This window comes from Passer domesticus, chromosome Z, assembly GCF_036417665.1.
Source record: "Passer domesticus isolate bPasDom1 chromosome Z, bPasDom1.hap1, whole genome shotgun sequence".
Taxonomy (NCBI): domain Eukaryota; kingdom Metazoa; phylum Chordata; class Aves; order Passeriformes; family Passeridae; genus Passer; species Passer domesticus.
In genome coordinates this window covers 25,951,073-25,970,986 of record NC_087512.1, presented here as the reverse complement: position 1 = coordinate 25,970,986, position 19,914 = coordinate 25,951,073, and the positions used below count along the sequence as shown (strand labels likewise).

General features: G+C 41.0%; 1 long non-coding RNA gene across 1 annotated transcript; it reads left to right on the top strand.

The window, feature by feature from the left end:
- The first annotated feature begins 12 nt into the window (after window positions 1–12).
- LOC135289328 (uncharacterized) lies at window positions 13–18,823 on the top strand. The gene is made up of 5 exons (XR_010352102.1): window positions 13–1,155; window positions 13,425–13,559; window positions 13,923–14,989; window positions 15,936–16,095; window positions 18,635–18,823. It is a non-coding gene; the product is annotated as an uncharacterized LOC135289328 (long non-coding RNA).
- The last annotated feature ends 1,091 nt before the right edge of the window (window positions 18,824–19,914 follow it).

The window sequence follows — 19,914 nt, the reverse complement described above, 5'->3', positions numbered from 1 at the left end:
GGCATACAGTGGGAGCCCGGAGCTGCCTCAGATGTCTGTGGTACTCGCAAGGAGGAAGGAACAAGGCCGCGCATCGTCTCCTAGTGTTGGGTAGCTCACCACAAAGCTAGGGTGAAATATCCCCTTTGCAAAAAAGGTTACCTCACGGACCTGGGCAGTAAGGATTGCTTTCCCATTTCCAGCAACTCACCATGGACCAGCCCGAGGCGTCACCACTCCTCCTGTTACAAGTTAGGGAGCTGATTGAACTCATTTACTGGCAGAAGCCTGTTTTCCAAACAGAAACATTAATCCCTGTTCCCCACCACTGACCACCGCCGGCCACAGCACCTGAGTATCCACCCCCAAGAAGGTCTGTATGCCAGGAAGCTGAAGCACGCCAAAATCAAATGAAGAGATTGTGAGAGCACTTGGTCTTGACTCTGGCTGTAAAATACACCGTTGTTTTATGGCTATGATGCTTTGTTCTGAGAGTGGGAAGTAGTAGGTGCACATTTGTGATGACATTCATGGAACTAAGGAGGCTGGGTGCAAACTGGGGTCACTGCCCAGTGGCAGCAGTCATTTCAAGGGCTTCACAGTGTTATTTGCCAAGGACAGCTTGTAACACCAGGGACCAGAGGAGCATCTATTCGGTGTATTTATAATGATTATATGTATGTCCAAATGTATTGGGTTGGTGTTGCCAGGTTTTGGTCATGGGGAGGCTGCAGGAGTGAGCTCTCTGAGAAGCTGCCAGGAACTTCCCCTGTGTCTGACAGAGCCAGATGACTCCAAGTTGGACTTGCCACTGGCCAATGTCGTGCACATCAGTGATTACAGTAGCACCTCTGGGGTCATTTATTTGAGAAGGGAGAAAACAACCTGGACACCTCCAGCCCAAGACAGGAGTGAAAACATGGGAGAGAAGAAGACTAAAGCTATTAGACAGCATCCAAAGGAGGGCAACTAAGATGCTGAAGGGCCTTTAGGGGAAGCATTATAAGTAACACCTGACATCACTTGGTCTGTTCATCCTGGAGAAGAAGAGACTGAAGTGAGACCTCATTGCAGTTATCAACTATCTTGTGAGGGCAAGAGGAGGGGCAGGCACTGCTTTCTTCTCTGTGGTGAAGAGTGACAGGACGTGAGGGAATGGCCTGGAGTTGTGTCAGGGTAGGTTTAGGTTGGGTATTAGAAATGGGTTCTTCACCCAGGGTTGGTTGGTCACTGGAAGAGGTTCCCCAGGGCAGTGGTCATATCATGAAACTGACAGAGCTCAAGGGGGGTTTGGACAATGCTCTCAGGCACATGGTGTGACTCTTGGGTATGGTCCTGTGCGGAGCCAGGAGCTGGACTCCGTGGTCCTTGTGGGCCCCTTCCAACTCAGCGTATTCTGTGATTCTGTGAGAAACAGCTCTGCAGACATTGGGGAGTGTGAAAAAGGGGGTGGAGGAAGTGCCACAGGCACCAGAGCAGATGTTCCCCTGCCACCCATGGTGAAGACCTGCAGGGGCTGTGTCCCTGCAGCCCATGGTGGAACATGAGATCCACTTGAAGCCTGTGGTGGATCTCACTCACACTGGAGCAGGTGAATGCCCAAAGAAGGCCTGTGACCCCATGGGAAACCCATGTTGGAGCAAGTTTTCTGCCAGGACTTGTGATCCTGGGGCAACACAGCCTGGGGCAGTCTACTCCTGAAGGACTGTGCTCCGTGGGAGGAACCCAGACTGGAGCAGTTTGTGAAGAACAGCAACCCGTGGGAAGAGTTTATACTAGAGAACAGGGAGGAGTGTTTTCCTTAAGAGGGACCCAATGCAGGAGCAGGGAAAAGTGCAAGGAGTCCTTCCCCTGAGGACACAGCAGTAGAGACAGCATAGAGTGAACTGGCCACAACCCCATTCCTGTGCTGCTTGGGTGGAGGAGATAGAGAAAATCAGGAGTGAAGCTGACTCTGGGAAGAAGGAATGGGTTGTGCCCAAAGTGCTTCTAAAATTTGGGGTTATTTCTCATTATCCTACTCTGACAGGATTGGTAATAAATTAAATTAATTTTCCCCAACTTGAATCTGTTTGGCCCATAGCAGCAATAAGTGAGTGATCTCTCCCTGCCCTTATGTTGAACCTGAAACCTTTTTGTTACACTTTTTCTCCCCTGTCCAGATGAGAAAGGAAGAGACAGAGCAGCTTTGGTGGGCAGCTGGCATCCAGGCACGGTGAAGCCATCATGCTAAAATAATGTAACTTTGCTGAAACAGATTACAAGTCAGGGGCTGGCATGAAGCATCAACAGAACTTTTTTTGAATGAGCGGTCATCTTAAAACTCCATTTATGACAAGCTTAGACAAAGTTCTCTTGGCTAGAGAAAAAGGGTCAATGTTTATACTCTCCTAATTTTTTCTTGTAGTTAGAGTAATACTGATGATATTTTACATTGCATTTAAAGGAAAACTTTTTTAGTGCAGTGTTATATAGTGAAAATTGTTCTGCAATATGCAGTATGCAAAATAAGATATCTTAAAGGAGTAAGACTACAAACTAAACCTGGCAGAAAATTCCTAAAATAAGTACCTCTACTTCCTGTATTTTTTCCTTTCACAACAAATGAATGAAAGAACCTAGAAACTTGTGGTAGTTTTCTACCTGCATTGTTGCTAACAGTTTCATGAAAGAACCAAGAACCTTTGGCCTTTTTTGGTGATAAACTTTTTGGCCATGGTCATTTACTAGACATTTTAAAGGAGATAAGGAGATTTAAACATGAACAGTGTAATTTACTAAAAGTATTTACCTTCTCAGTTGCTTGGGATATGGACATGCTATTAAAATACTCTCATAAAATCTTTTAGGAGAGGAAATAAAAGGCAGAAAATTAATTCATGCAGAAATCCTCCAATAAATTACTGCCTTTGCAGGTCATCTCCAATATTGCTTAGAAACAGATTTGCATGTTAAATTTGTTTTTAAACTATTACTGTTTCTACCTCTTGTATCTGGAAGAATCTTCATGCAAACCCCACAAATAAATATGTATTTTCTACTGTTGTGAGAGTTACAGAGATCTTAACAAAATGTTTTTGTTTAAGACTAGTAACTTTTCTGGTAATCATATTAATCTCACTGTGGGTTTGTGTATTCTCTTCTCTTCTCTTCTCTTCTCTTCTCTTCTCTTCTCTTCTCTTCTCTTCTCTTCTCTTCTCTTCTCTTCTCTTCTCTTCTCTTCTCTTCTCTTCTCTTCTCTTCTCTTCTCTCCTCTCCTCTCCTCTCCTCTCCTCTCCTCTCCTCTCCTCTCCTCTCCTCTCCTCTCCTCTCCTCTCCTCTCCTCTCCTCTCCTCTCCTCTCCTCTCCTCTCCTCTCCTCTCCTCTCCTCTCCTCTCCTCTCCTCTCCTCTCCTCTCCTCTCCTCTCCTCTCCTCTCCTCTCCTCTCCTCTTCTCTCATGCTTATATTGTAAATTTTTGAAGCATGTTCAGCCTTGCTAGTACAAGTACCCATACCAATAACATTAATTAAGTGGAGTGGGAGACCTTATAGATTACAGTACATAGTGGTAGGATGATCCTCTGAATATATGTGCTGTAGATCACAAACACACACACACACTCACACATGCTTTCCCATCTGCCACAAGGAGACTTTGGACATTTTGTATTCCCATGGTAATTTTTACCTGGAAGACCATATGCCATGACATTCGTAGTAATATATTAAAGAAGGTTATGCCCCTACAACTAAATAATTTGTCAAACCTTTGCATTAAAGGGAGAATGTAGACATGGAAGGTCTGACATCTTACCCTGTATTTTCACATCTGTCTCTGGTATCTTAGCACAATTGATACCTTCCAAGAAATGTCAGACTGGAAAATACCCCAGTAAATTGTCTGGCACATCTCACTGTCAGATGTTTTTCTAGGCTAATTTTTCTTAAACCTCTTGTGACAAAGATGCCTGCAGCTTGTCTAGGGAGACTTCGAGATTTAAGGTTTTTTCCAGTAAAAACAACTAAAAGGAAAGGTAGCAAGTTCTAATTATGCCATAGTCATGAATAGCATATGCTAAATGGCAAGCACATTGTGCAGCATGCTCAATATAAGCATGCCAATGTAGCTACAAGACATGCATCTGAACATGCATCTATCGTAACTCCTGTGACTTGTACTCCAAACATTCCTTCAAGTGATACAGGTGTTTGGAAATACAGAATCATAATTTTTTTGGGTTGGAAAGGAGCTTTAAAGATCAACTAGTTCAACTGCCCCTGCTTTGAACAGGGACATCTTCCACTAGACCAGATTGACCAGAGCTGTCTGCCTTGACCTTGAGCATTTTGAAGATGGGGCATCAATAACTTCCCTGGGCAGCCTGGCCCAGTGTCTCACTTCCCTCACAAAAACCAAAACCAAACCAACCAACCAACCAAAAAACCACCCCCTCCCCCCGCCCCCAAACAAACAAACAAAAAAAAAACAAAACACAAAAAAAGCCCCACAAACAACAACAAAAAAATATATTAAATAATAGACATTCGAGCTAATGATAATGAGATTTCTCAATAGAGAAAATCAAGAATTTAACATGCAAAATACTGGGTCAGGCAAGAATTGTTGGCAGATATTGCTGGGCAGCTCTGATGTCGATACTCCTGCTGAAGGGCACAGGTAGGGCTAGCAGGATTTGGCAGCCAAGTCATTTATTGCTAATGACTCAGGAGTGCCTAACCCATGTAGAAAAAGGACAACCCTGCTCTTGGCAAGATTTATGTAATAGACCAAAGCGTAACAAAACAAGCATACAAGGCATGCAAAATCATAACTTCTGATCACTTGTATTTCTTTTCTTTCATCCACAGAAAATGGCAATCCTAGGGATATTAATAAATTCTGTGGAAAGAAAGAAAAGTTTAAAGAAAGAAGCATGCATCTGCGACTTCCTTTTACTAAAAAGTTCTTTGAGAGCACATCAAGCAGCTATGTCAGATCCAACTAACCTCCTTTCTCTTCCTTATCCTCACCCACCACCCTCCACAGCAAGAACAAATGCAGCCTTGGCATCCTGTGCACAGATGTATTCATTCCAGAAGGAGAGATGTTCCCTCCTCATCTTTATTGGTGATTTATTTCCACCCAGATGATTTATTAGCAAAAGTCTGTATGTTCCACTGTGGTGGGTTGATCTTGGCTGCTGTCACATTCTCAGCAAGCACTCTAACACTCCTCCTTCTTCCTTCTTATTTGTACAGGGAAAAGAGAATATAATGAAAGACTTGTGGGTTGAGATAAGGACAGGGAGGGATCACTCACCAATCACTGTCAAAGGACAAATGGGCTCCCATTGGGGTATTTAATTTAGTTGATTGCCAAGCAAATCAGAGGTGAATAACAGGAAATAAGAACAAATCTTAAAAACATCTTTCCCCTTCTCCTCCCTTCTTCCCAAGCTCGTCTTCATTCACAATTTCTCTACCCTTTCTCCTAGAGTCTCACAGGGGAATGTGGAACCGGAGTTGCAATCAGTCTATCACGTATTTTCTCTGCTGCTCCTTCCTCCTCCCACTCTTCCTTTGCTCCAATGTGGAGTCCCACACTTGGGAGAACAGTCCTCCACAAATTTGTCCACTGTCAGTCCTTCCCATGAACTGCGGTTCTTCACTAACTGCTTCAGCATGTTCTGTTCTAGGGTTCTCTGATGGCTGCTAGTCTACATGTGCTGTGCCTGGGACCTCCATGGGCTACCCCACCACTGTCTTCATCACAGGCTGCAGGGGTATCTCAGCTCCAGCATGTGAAGCATCTTCTCCCCCTGCTTCTTCACCATCCTCCATGTCAGCAGAGCCTCTGACATTTTCCCACTCCTCTCTCATAGATGCTGTTACTCTTTCTTAAATACACTATCACAGAGGCACTGTGGTAACAGCTAAACACTGCTGAGGTTTAGCTCAGCTTTGGCCGTTGGTGGGTGCATCTTGGAGCCAACTAGAACTGCCTCAGCTGGACATGAGGGAAGCTTTTGTTAGCTTCCTAAAGAAGCAACATCCTGCTACCAAACCCTTGCCACACAAACCCAGTAGAATTACTATCACACTACAAAGTTTGTCTCTCTCTCTTCTTACATTCCTGTAGGAAGGCTAGAAACATCACCCTTTCTGGTCAGCTTATTTCATACATGAAAGGATTTTTATGTCTCTTTGGAAGCTTCATTATACCTTTTCCATCCAGTACTATAGAAGCTTTGCTTTCCCAGTCTGACCTTATTTTGCCTAGCCCCTATTGTCTCAAAGACTCATATTCTGCCTTCTGGTGTGAGAACATTTTTGAGTGATTATAACAAGTTTTACCAGGAGGTGAAATTTTTGGAGCATTTTTAATTATTTCATAAAATTTTGTCTGCATTTTCCATTTCTTGACAAAAGCTTCTTATTCCCCAAGTACAGAATGGACATTTATAGGTGAACCAAAGGTTCTCTAAATGAGCCAAATAGAAAGCTTTCTCCTGTAAAAAAACTGTGAAGGTGAGAATAAAATCTGGATAGCTCTTCCTTACCTTGTGTTGAGGAGTCACTTCATACATTTGGAGGTCTTCTGACCTCACACAAGTGGAACTGCATTGCCAATCACCAACAGAGACTCCCTCTTGCACCATGTTGATGTTGCAGTCAGAGGTGTGGCTGCCACACAGGCAAGCACATTAATGTGCACCATATGCAGGCCTTTAACCAGGTCAGCTCTTTTAGTCATAGCAAGAGGGCATTAATAATGCAAAAACCTGTGACTGTTTTGAAAGATGCCACATAGAATTGTCAGTGTAGCAAACCTCTAGGGGAGATCCATCATAGAGCAATCCTAGAGAACATGCTTCACAAAGCCTTTAAAACATCTTTGCTATTCTAAGACTGGTCAAATTTTTTTTACTCAAACATGTAGGTTCATTTTTTTCTCTTCATCCTCCACATCTTCCAATTAGAGCTGCCTGCGATCAGCAGCCTGACTTCTGCAGAATTTATATGCCTTACTCCCCCACTCTCCCAGTACAAAGGTCTTATTATGCACCTAATTTGAAACCTGGCCTTGTGGCTCCTGCCCTCTTGCTGGCCCCATGACTTACTGTTCCTTCTGTCTGCAAGACTTATGGCCCCTACAGCTTTCCTCGTGTGAAATGAAATATGGCAGCAGTCCCATCTGCTCTGTGCAAGAGAAAGTCAACAAGTCATTCAGTAGTGACAGTCCTTGGGAGTTAGAGAGGCGCTTAGCAGGGCACACATGGGAAGAATGAGGGAAAAGACACAAAATGAAAAAATTAAAGTGAGCTGAAAAAACTTGCATCTAATTTGCAATACGTTATTTAAATGGTAAAGAGCAGAAAGTATTAAAGTAAGCAAGGTCAGCCTATCTCACTATGTAGTGACAAATTCAGATTAGCTCAGAGGGTTAGAGCAGGATGTTAATAACACTAAGGTTCAATCCCTGTATGGGCCATTAATTTAAGACCTGTACTCAATGACCCTTGTGGGCACCTTCCAACTCAAAATATTCTGTGACTATGACAGAAGCAAGCTGGTCTGAAACAATTCTTCATGTGGGTTTAAATAATCTATAGCAACTACCTGTCCTGGTTTAGGTGAAATTTGGGAGAAAACCTTTAAAGGTGTTATTCTAGAAAGTAGATTTATGTGGCTCTTTCCCCAGCTGGTTTGGGAAAATATTTATTTGGAGAAAAGTGGAAAAAATCTGTTTATTTAACAGGCAAAGCATTCACCAGCACAAAAAATGAACAATATTAACCAATAAAACCTCCTGCCAATCTGAAGAGATGACAAACTCAGAAAGTCCCCTTGGTGGGCTGTAGCTTGGCTCACCCAGTCTCTGATCAGAACCTCTGGTGCTGGAAATGCCGCAGCCCAGGCCTGGCCCGGCTGCCACAGGTGGAGATGCTGCTGATCTGCTGGGTGTTCAGTCCAGAGCAGGGTTGAACAGTTCCAAGAAAAAGAGAAACCACACTCTAGGGAACTTTCCTGCCTCAGCTAGCTAAAACCTAACTAAAAAGCAGAGGCGAGCTCTGTCCTGCTGTCTGTCTGCCTGCAGACAACACAGGCCGGGAGCAGGATGCGGAGGAGCAAGTGCAGGTTCTGATAACAAACTGCACTTCTTCTCTCCCCACCTTGGATCTTGGAACCACTCTTAAAAGTGCAAAACTTATTTCGGGGCTAAACAGATGAATGGGGATACGAGCATCATGAAGTCACCCCAGAGCACTACTTTTATCCAGGTTTGAATAAGGTGACTGTAAGTGAGTTACCCTTTTCATAAAAAAACCTCAAACCAAGCTGCTGTGCTGTTACCCTAACTTCTGCAGAAATATACACACTTTCCTTGCACTCACATGATTTTTTCGTAAATACCAAAGCAGTTCTCCATGGCTCCCTTCAAATCCTTTCTTAATGCATCTTTTGTTTGTGGTAGCTGCAAACACCTGATAGAAGATAGGTAAGACAGACAACACATAGCCTTGGCCACTCCTTGTCAGACTGGTCACTGTTGTGTCCCTGTTGCCTCATGCTTCTTCTGTCAGCCCATAAAACCCCATTATTTCCTTCCCTATCATGAGACTGTCAATTCTTTAAACACAAGCCATCTTCTTGTCACTTATGACTAACATTCTATGGTAGAGAAGAAAAAATTAAGGATGGCCTTTGCCCTAAAATACCACACACATTACCACAGTCAAATGGTAACCCTGAAGCCAGGATTTATCTGTAGCTTCAATAGAACCAGAAGAACCATAGATGGTTGTGCCTGTAACAGGAATGTGGCTTACATTGTGTTTTTGAAGATAAAAATGTCTCACTACATCCTCTCTTCACTCATCTAAGATGGTGAGTTTTAACATTAATAAGTTTGTGTGTGGGTTTTGGAAAATTTTTTAAAGAATATTGAAATATAATTAATTAAAGGCAAGTTGCTATTGTTATACCTAATTCAACCATACAGAAGTAGGCATTGCAATGTAGAAGTCTGCAACATGGGAAAGAATGAAAATGATTGCTCTAACTGAGCATACTTTTGATATAAAAGAGCTGGAAAACAGCAAACTCTTTGTTTCACACTCAGGTTATCTATGTATATTTATTACTACAAAACACAAATTTGCTTACTTCTTAGCACTTCAGTGACCTTACCTACTTTATCAGGAAAAAAATTTAGTTTTTTACTCCCCAAATTCACAGAAAAAATTGATTTTAAAATTTTCTTGCAGCTCTCCCTGTGCACCATGTTTCTATACATTGGTTCCCTCATTGCTGCAGAGGGTGTGCCTGTTCATCCTGATGCACAGGACAATGGTGACATTGGCTCTCACTGCACTGTGGCTGTGCCTACACTCTCACACTCCAGAGAGAATGTCCATGTGAGAAGACACAGCTTCTGCTGTGTGTTTCTGAAGTGAATATATACAAATCTCAAGACTTAGTTCTTGCAGTCATTATCAACTAGCATTCTGTGTGAGGAAGAGGGATACTTCAGCGTCAGGTGTCCTGTGGAGTTTCCTGAGAAGCAGTCTTCACAGATAGGAGCTGCGGGCTCAGTGATCTAGGCTTGAAGGCAACACTTGAACTCCAGTCTCAAATGTACTTTCATGTTCCATTCTCTTCAAATTATGCACAGCCTTCAACATTTCCAAACACAAGCCTGAGATTTTCATCCTGCAAAATCAAGAGGGTGAGCAAATGTAAATGTAGAATAAAATGAAACTGTTGGCTAAGTGACTCTGACCATGTATTACCTTAAAATGCTACAATACCTGTAACCTTAATTCAGGTCTTCATTTTTAAAGGATAAACACTTGAGAAAATTTGAATAGAACCTCCTCACCTGGGAAAAGGCAGATCTCAACACCTGCTGAAGAAAACATTTCAAATCTCTGAAAGGAGTGATCTGCATGAACTGTTCTTCTTTGAAATTATGGTGATCAGGAGCCCTAAACCTCAATTTTTCTACAGACAAAGGAATTAAAGATTATTCCTAAAAACCAAGATAATATTTAGTCATATGTGTTATGTAGTCAACCTTCATAACAAAACAAAACAGAACAAAACAATCAAAACAAAACAAAACACCCGACTTCTTTCTTGAAGTAAAGGATTACTACCTATTCTTGTAGGTAGTGTTTAGCATTCTGCTTGATCAGCATTCTGCTTGTTCAGAGTGAATACTGTTAAGAAATTTAGTACTTGTGTATGGTCCTGCAGGACCATATACAGGAACTATATTTGTTTTCATTTTTGGTGTTATACTCTTTATATCAATGACAGAATGACAGCTACATTATCCAGACAGAAAAGTAAAGATTTCTTGTTTTGCTATATTGTACATACAGCTCTTGCTTTGCCTACTAAATTATCTTTATTTATATCCCTAAGTTTTCTCACTTGTGCCATTCTGAGTCTCCTGCATCAGAAGGAGAGGAGGAGAAGGATGGCATGCACGTGAGCAGCAGTATCAGGCTCATCTGCCTGCAGTAGATAAACCATAAACCTTACTGGGAATAGCATTTGGGGATTATTTAATACTTAATTAGGGTTGGTTAGGAGAGAAAACAAGAGATCAAGATGTTTTGGGGAGGAACAAGTATGGGGAATAGAAGGTCAAGGGGATAAAAGGTATAGTGACATTTAAACATGTTTATTGCTGCTGTGCTTGCTTCTCTGGCCATACCATGTGCCTGGCCACCACACTCAGGTGGTGTTGTTGTCCCATTAAAATCCATTCCTAAGTAATTTCCTGGGTGAAGGACTGTCTATTCTGCATGCATATGTGGGCATGGGTGTCTGAGTGCCAGCTGCACCAATGGCCTTGCACTGTTTCCTTCTCTGGCTCATCAGGATGGAGCAGGGACCATGTGTCACGGGAGTCCTTGCCACGGATAGTGCCAGGGACTGTCATGGGTGCAGCGGTGCAGGCTGGCTACTGTAGGCGTTGGGCCAGGCCAGAAAGTAAGGGTTGGGGTCAACAGAAAGACCTGTTTCTATGTGTATGTGTGTGTCTCTGTGAGACAGCTGGACACGAGAGGATCCAGGTGACACTTACTTGGGGAGCCGTAGTGTGCTTATGTCCATGAGTAAAGCTGCAGGCACTGGGAGCATGTGTGCAGACATGCCAGTAACCATGTAAACTAAGGATCCAGGACCATTTAGAGAGGGTTTCAGTTATTGGGGAAATCTATATTTTGTTTGAACATACAGATATGTTTCCCATTAATTGACCTTCATCCTGATGAGCCAGAGAAGGCAGCAGTACAAGGCCATTGGTGCAGTTTGTGTGAGTGGTGCATTTTTGTGTCTGACTCCATCAACGTGGCCAGCTATGTGAATATGTATATATATATATATATATATATATATATACTTGTATTGTATACAAGTATCTGAGTATATGACTATCATATGCATATAAGTGTGTAGTCCTGGAAGGGCCTGGCAGTGTGGAGCTGCAATGGCTCTCCCTCTGTTGGACTGCCCGATACACCCTCTCCATTACCAGGTTATGATGTCGTATGAACACAATGACATTGCAAAGAGTTTTTGTTTTGTTTATAACAATAAAATCTTGTCCCAACCTTAAATTGGAGAGAGATATTTTGGCTTATTGTTCCAAATTAAAAGAAGAAGAACCCCAAATACAAAATATTTAATGGGGAAAAATAATTCCTCATTATGTGCCTTTCTGAGAGCCTCAGGCATTTCCAGAAAGGGTAAAAAAAATTACTAGAAATTTTGCATTAGTATATACTTGTTAGGCTGCATTTGAAATTTAAAAAATAATTGCCACAGGTTGAACTGAGTAAACAATTCCATGGTACAGTTACCAAGTACTGGTATCTACATTGACAATAATTTCAAAAGCCCCAGGATGATCTGAGGAGAATACCCTCATTTTACCTCAATCAGTTATGTTGCAATTGAAAAGTTGTTGTCCTAGTTCCACTGCAATTAAAACTCTGCTCATTAGTCCCAGTGAAAATATCTTCTCTTACAACACCCCTTGTGAGCTACAATAAATGAGGAGCAGACTGCTCTGGTATTGTATTCCTGTTTAATGGGCACTGATACACAATGGGATGCCCAATATCCTTCTGGTGCTGCTGGAGTTGGAGGGTTAAGCCACTGGGAACACAAGCAGCAGTTTAGGACAAGAGTGTCTCCTGTCCTATCCTGTGTGCCAGAATTTAATAGGCAAAATCAGCCACCCAGACTGGTATTAGAGTGGACCAGAACAAAAAAATCCCAGCTTGTTTTTATTTTTTTTCTTTTTTCCCAGGGAAGATAAAAAGCTTTTGTAAAAGTTGTCAAAAAAAGTTGAACTTCTGCTTATAGAGTTTAGATTTTTCTGAGGATATCTTAGTTTTCTGAGGTACTGCACAGAATTTACAATTACTTCAGCCATAAACCACAAAAATCACATGTGATAAACAATTTTAGATTACCATTTAATGCTGCATCTAGAGCTCATCTTAAAGTCAAGGTAGGCTGTCTAAAGTGACTTATTCAAGAAGAGAATCATAATTTTATTAATTAAAGTATATTACAAATCAGATCTCTACAACCTGATAAGTGATAATTCTGTCATAAGCTTAAATTTAGCTTGGAAAATTCAATGTAGACCAAAATTAATACTCAAAATCAAAAAGTGAAAGTATTTTGTATTAATACAAAATACTGCCCTTGCGTAACTCCATGACTAAATATGATCTTTTTAAGTAGGTCCATATAATGTATATTGAAACTTTATGATTCATATTTATTTAAGATTGAATGTACTGTGTTCTCAACACTACAAATTGAGATCTAAACCTAGGCTTTCAAATTCATATGAATAAATCTGACATAATACCTGCATATAGATTTTGTTGAGTTCAGTATTTTGCTGATCATTCCATCTCCTTAGCGGTGCTCCCAAGAAATTCCCAGAGTTCCGGATTCAGCAGTGCCTGTAGTGTGATAATGTTATATGAAATTCCTGGGACACAGCTCACTGGTCCCTCTCTTCTTAAGAAGAGCAAACCTATCCAAGATTGTTTGCCTTTGTGCTGGAGCTCACACTGTGCACACTAGCCAGAGGCTGAGTTCTGCACCTCCCAGCTGACTCCTGCAATGACCTTCACTAAAGCAGTTTGGGTGGCAGAGGGGAAGGAGCATGAAATGTAAATCTGACCAGTTTGACAACTAAAATTGTTAATGTCTTGAAAATGCAGGGGTGGTCCATTATCATCATCATAAACCAAAATAAAACCACAGTGAGTTGTGAAAGCACTCCAGGTTTGCATAGGTCACTTCACACTGTATATAGAGAATTGTATAGGGAGGGAGAGAGACATTAGAGACATTAAAAGTGACACAGAAAGGAGGAAATTACATTTTCGCATTTCTCCTGCTCATTTCTTCCTCCTGTCTCCAGCAGAGGCTCTGGGTGGAGGTCTGTTGAACTCATGTTTCCCACCTGTCAGCCTTGTGGCTTCAGAGTCTGCAGATCAGCTACGCCACAGAAAGCACTGTTCCCCATTTACACCACCAGCTTCACCATTGTACCTGGGTATGTGTTTCATAGTGCTTTCCTCTGGGACTGCCTTTTACTACCCGAGAGACAAGCTGGGCTGTTTGCCATTTGATGGCAAGGGGATCATTTTTTGCACTGGTCTGAAAAGCAATCACCTTCCACCTCACTCCATTGTCTTAGGGCAGGAGGGAGCTCATGGAGAGGTCTTGACTATGTCTTGCTCAGTTTCTTTAGATAAACTTGCTAAGTGCATGCAAGAAGGAAGTAGCTGCAACCTTCGTTCTGCTTTTCCAACAGCTTCTCCTATTTCAGAGCAAGCCAGACATACATACCTTGTAATAGAAGCCAGACATCTTATCAGAATTGCTAATCACACTCTTCTACTTGCTTGTCTTCTAGGAATTTCTACTGTACTGCCCTGTACTCCGTGTACCATCACTCACACTGGAAGACCCCTAACTGTAAAAAGACAGCCTGAGTGGTTGATAATGGAAATCATGGAAGAAGTTACCAAGAAAAGGCAACACATTATAGTGGTTGTTATCTCCCTAAATATCTTGATGAATATTGATGGCACTAGTGCCCCCATTTCAGGTCTCTCTAAGCCTGACATGGGCACACTGCCATAAGGATGCTTGAGCAGGAGAATAACAAATTCATCACAGGAAGACATACAAAAGAGACACTGTCAGAGGGACCATTTTGTCATCTTGCTGCAGGGCAGAAGTCACACAGGTCACTTTCTGCTACTTAACAACTGCTCTCCTCTGCGGCCAGTGAGCCACTGCAATTACTCTCTTGCTTTTAATTAAAAAAAAATTATTTACTTAGTAACTATAAATCTAGCCACCTAAGAAAGGGCAATTATTTCTAGAAAATCTTTGGTTTGGGCATAGCAATTAGATATGATTCCTTCAAAATGTTTTTGCTTCACCTACAGCAAAACTGAGCTCCCTTCTCTTATTCTGTCTGAAGTCCGTGATGAATTCACTATGCGTTTGTATATTGTGAAATGTAAGATTATATTCCATCACCAGTGGAACATGAAGGGTGTTACTTTCTTAGGCAATCTATTTTTAATTCTGTAAGCCATGGTTTATTAGCTGAAGCAAGCATAACACACATGACTTACAGCAGTAAGTTAGTTGAAATCAGATTGACCCTGGGTTTAGTTTTAACCAGATTTAAAAAAGACAGATAGTTTAGACTGGAGATGGGGAGAAAAAAAAATAAAAGGGTGACACTGATTGGAGTATTAAACCAAACTGCTTCTTCTGTCCCTGAATGAAAACAAAAGCAAGTTTTGTTGCAAGTCCCTTGTTTGTCTTCAGTAATGTAACATTTTGTGGAAGAGATGCAAGAGAATGCACATAAAAGTCTTCTGTGAAAGGTCAGGCTGAGAGTCACAGACTCAGAAGAAAAACAGAAAGAAAGATGCAGCATTAAAGAACAGACTTGAAAGCTAGGTATGAGTATCAGCTGAGATTCTAAATGAGTTGATACACACAACAACCATGGTTTCTTTTCGGGGGGGGGGGAAAGAAGTTACACTATCTCCTCTCACTTGTAAAAGAAGTAAAGAGCTGGCAGTATTTAGTGATAGATGTTAAGATACAGAAGGATTATCTGTTTTTTTCAAGGTACTATTTTAAGGTGAAGCAAAGCCCACATGGAGATCTGTGTAGCTTAATTATTGAAACACAGCTTGGTTGATGAGTTAAAGCTAAGGAAGCAGAGCGTCTTGTCTTATCACTGTAGTCAGCTGCTTCATCTTCAGGCTAGCTTTCATCTGGAGAGAAAAGCAATTAGTCATGTCTCAAGCATTAAAAAATCTAGCAGGTAGTATAAGGAGAGATCTTCAAATTAGAGCATGGGAAAAAACAAATTAAATCAAAACAATTATATAAAAACATTAATGTAAGTAAAATAAAAGACTGCAGCAAATCGTTTTGCTACTAGGAAAATCACTTTAGCAGTGAGCAAATGTGCTTTAGCTAGCCCTGAATTAATGTGATATAAATACAAAAGGCAAAATGCAACACTTGACAAGAAAAGTATCGGCAAATTTAGATATTTATATTTATATTGAAATTCTACATAATACCAAATACAACATTTATAATTTCATTATTCAAATTATCCTCTCAGGTTTAATAATTAACTGGCTGTCAGCTAATTTTCAACAGGTTTGTGTGTGTTTAATTGATAATTTATATGTGATAACTCACTAACTCACTGGTGTGGCAAATTTTGTCAAAGGCTTAATCTAAATTATGTGACTATCTAGCTGCTATCTACTTGCATGTGCTCAAATGAGGTAAGTGTTCAAGTGCTGTTCTTAAGAGAAGGCTTACTGTGATACAAAGTGGGCATGTTCATGGAGCATATTCTCACTCCTCTCTTTGGCTGCAGTCGCTGCTGTCAGTAATGTTTTCCCACTCGTCAAATACATTACACCAGAGGTGCGACCACCATTGCTGATGGCCTCGACTTTGGACAGTGGCAAATTTACCTTGGAGCTGTCTGGAACTGGTTCTGTCAGATACAGGGGAAGCTTTTGGCAGCATCTCATGTAAGTCACCCTCACAACCCCCTGCTATAAAGTCTTGCCTTGCAAAAAAAATACATTTTTGTTTTTCTTTTATTTTCTTTGTTGGCTCTAAGAAAAATCAGGTTTCAGATGAAGGCTTCACAGAAAATGTAAAATTAGTTTAGTCTGGGTTGCAGGCTACTATCCCAGTGGGCCTTCAGAGGGGTCCCTGTGGTGAACATGGTGTACCCACAACTTCTACACTGACAAAACATCCCTATGCTGGTGTCATATTTGGTTCACAGTTAATGTGGAATACATGAAAAGACGTGCATGGGTGGTATTCAGTTATTGCTGAAGCAACACTTAGGTAGCGTAGGGAATACTTTAACTGCAGTACCAGTTAAATTATAGTCATTTCAGGAAAAAAGCGTATTCAGACATCTTTGAAAAGCCAAGCCATATGAGGTGTTTCCAGGAGATGGTGCTGTTCTCAATCCTTTTGCTTGAGCTTCTGCCTCTCAGGGAAGAGTCAGAGCATCACCATCATTTCCCTGCTAAGATCCGGGTTTGTATATTTTGTAATTAGAATAACGAATTTATCAATTATAAATTAATAAATTTATTTGATTCCTGAATTGCATTTGAATTGTCTACACTGCTGAAATCAACTCTAGAAATGCCCTGTGCCATCAGCTAGGGGATGGAGGAGGCTTCCTGCACCCACATGGAGGGAATCAGTCTCCACTAGAAAGGGAGGCTTCAGGGAATGAGCCTCTGGGGTTTTTTAGCTTTTCTTTTCCAGAATCAAACCCTTGGATCTTATTCTAAACAAGAAAGTTAAGCCCAGATCTGTAATGTGAGTCGGCCACTCAGTCTCACAGCATCACCTCTGCAGAGAGCTGCCTCCTCAGGTCCCCTTTCAGTTCCCAAACAAATGCCACTGGGAATAAATGGTTTCAAACTAGAAACCATAACAGACAGTAAAGAAAATGGAGTTGCTGAAAATAGCCTGAAAATGTGATGCCAATGCAAAAGAATGCCTCTCAAAACCTGCCCACATAAAGCCTTCAGCACCACACTGTGCTATAGGTCTTTCCTGTGCCTCCAACTTAGCTCCTGGGACCAGGATGCACCCCCCTTTTAATGCCAAGTGACTACTCCTCGGATAAGTTACAGGTTACAGTAGAGACAGCTCCTATTCTCACTTCTGCCAGACAGTGCTGAACTTCACATGTCTCCAGAAAGCGTTCTAGACACCTAATAATCTGTTTTGCAGGAGAAAAACTGGTTTTGTAAGCCAAGCAAGAGTTGTGAGAGAAACTAAAACGAAAGGTTAGGGAAATCAACTGGAAATTAGAAACTCAGTTATCAAAATTGCACAGGTAGGATTTAGAGCCTGGATGCTCATTCCCAAAGACCCAAAACATTTGGCTGTAATCCTACATCATTTGTCTTTTGCTAGCAGCATGGCTTCATGTGGAGACCTAGGTCATTTTTCCCAGTGTGTCCTTCACAGCAATGGAATCTGTGTCCTCATGGTTAGAGCAAATCTGCCAGGCTCATGGGAGAAGTGAGGTCAAGCTGTGAAGAATACAATCATCCATTGCTCTGGACAGAAGAACTTCTGTTTTACATGAAGGCCAGTGCAGCATGTCTCTGGACACACATGACAAGCAGTCCTTTAAAAAGGGTGGGTGGGGAATCAGCAGGTTTGTGAATCTTAACAGACTTAGTCTTCAGCTGCAAGATGATCCACGCAGCAGCAGGAAAAAAGAGCCTCTAATGTGCCTGGGAGAAGTCCTTCAGGCATCAAGGGAATTTCAATTTCAAAATTTCAGACACTGGGAGGCTCAGAGAGCAGACAAGGGGGCAGGTAGACTTTGGATAGTACTGCTTAAATCTTCTGATCTCTCAGAGGCTCGGTCTTTCAGCTGTAAAAAGGAAAGTAATGTTTATCTTATGGTTGCAAGACATGCTCAAATAATGTTCCAATTCTACCAAAGTCACTGCAATGCTCAAGTGAATGAGGTGGCAGAACTGGATCCAGATTCTGGGTTTGGTGGAGAACAGAGCCTCAGGAGTTCCACTTGCCAGCAGCATTCAAGTTCTGATGGGTGAACAGTATGTAGTCTCACCTAAAGATGAAAAGTTACAAGTATTAGTTTTGCTAAAAGAAAACTATAAATTCTAAATTCACAACTATCAAACACCAACAATTTCTTAATAATAAAATCTGAGAAGTTTCATTCATGATTGTATTTAAAACAGGTTAAATTGTAATTTTTTTTGGCTGAGATTTAACAAGGCCCAAGTATTAGAACAAAATTCTGAAATATGCACATGTAATTCATGGGCACTCATGGCTGATCATTTCTGGAGGAAATAAATAAACAGAAGGTCTGGTGTTCTCATGGTCAGTTTTTTCTTATATTCACTGCATTTTTTGCTACTGATTCTTTTGAATGTGTAAGAGAAATTCTTGGCTTTTCTTCACCTAATTATAGCACCACACCGAAGACTTAAATATATTTTAGTTAATTGTAATTGTAACTGTAATTTGTCTTCTTTTGGTTTCTAGACAAACCCTTCTGGTTTTGGTACAAGTATAGAAAAGCCTCTTTGGTCTGGGAAGATATACAAGCATACACTCCAGTTTTAAAATATATTTGAGGCTTCTTGGAGTATGGTCAAACACTTCCCTGATGATTTCAGTGAAAGAATTGGGATATTCAGTTGGTTTGTGTTTTACTTACCAGGAAAGTCTGCAACAAGAAGCTGTAAACTGAACAAGTGAATAAATATTTTAGACCAGGAAGCTGCTGCGAATTACATTTTTCAGTTTTGGAGTATTGAATTAAGCTCTGAAAATGAGTCATTGGGGAAAAAGAGTGGATCATAAGAATCCATTATGAATATATTAGCTACATTACGTTTTAGTCTTCCAGAAGAATATTTCCCCTGCTCAGCTGAAAGGCTTACTGAAAAAAAGGATACAGAAGCATATGTTATGTTGCTCCATGACTCCTTACACCATTTGTGCATGTGCAAACAAATGAAAAGCTTGTTTTGTGTAATTTGTTCAACATGCATAAATTTATCCACATAGTTGCTCCATTGACTTAAAAATAGGGACTGCATATGGCTGTGTATCAACAACAGAGAAGTGGGTAAATGAGCAGAGTTTTGGGGGTTTTTTTCCATGTTTGTAAGGAGTTTGTTGTTTATTATTGATGTAGTTAGCAGATGCAAAACATTATAGCCACTTTGCATGAAGTCTATTTATGGTACTAAGTAGTAAAAAAATTAATTAGTGTCTCTGTCAAAGAATCTCTACAAAAAAGAGAATTGTGTAAAAAAATAAGATTAGCAGCAGACAGACTTCTGTTAAATATTATATATAACATTCACATGCAAGCATTGCAGGTCCAGTGCTCTAATGCACAAGACTAAAGGAACAGCTGCACCTGCACAGACTTCTCAGGTCACTCTGCACCTGGATACTGTGGAGGTACAGGAAAGGCACAGTGCCTGTCCAGGTTATGGCTCCTACCTATTCCCTTGTGACTGGGAATTTTCTGCCAATTTCTGCCAATTTATATGTTGGTTTAATAACTAAATAGGACTTTTATTAAAATAAGAATATCCACTGATGTGGTAGATATCAAGACATCTCCCCTTTATGCCAGGTATTATTCTTTAGGCTAGAATATCTTTGCAAATCTGGCCCTGTTCTCACTGAAGATTCATAGAGATTCAGTTTCATCATCCATTGAACTTCAATATAATTAAGTTCCTTTGAAAGTTTCAGATTTTTCCACTGACAGTGGAAATAATTTGCTGAAATGCAGATTTGCATAC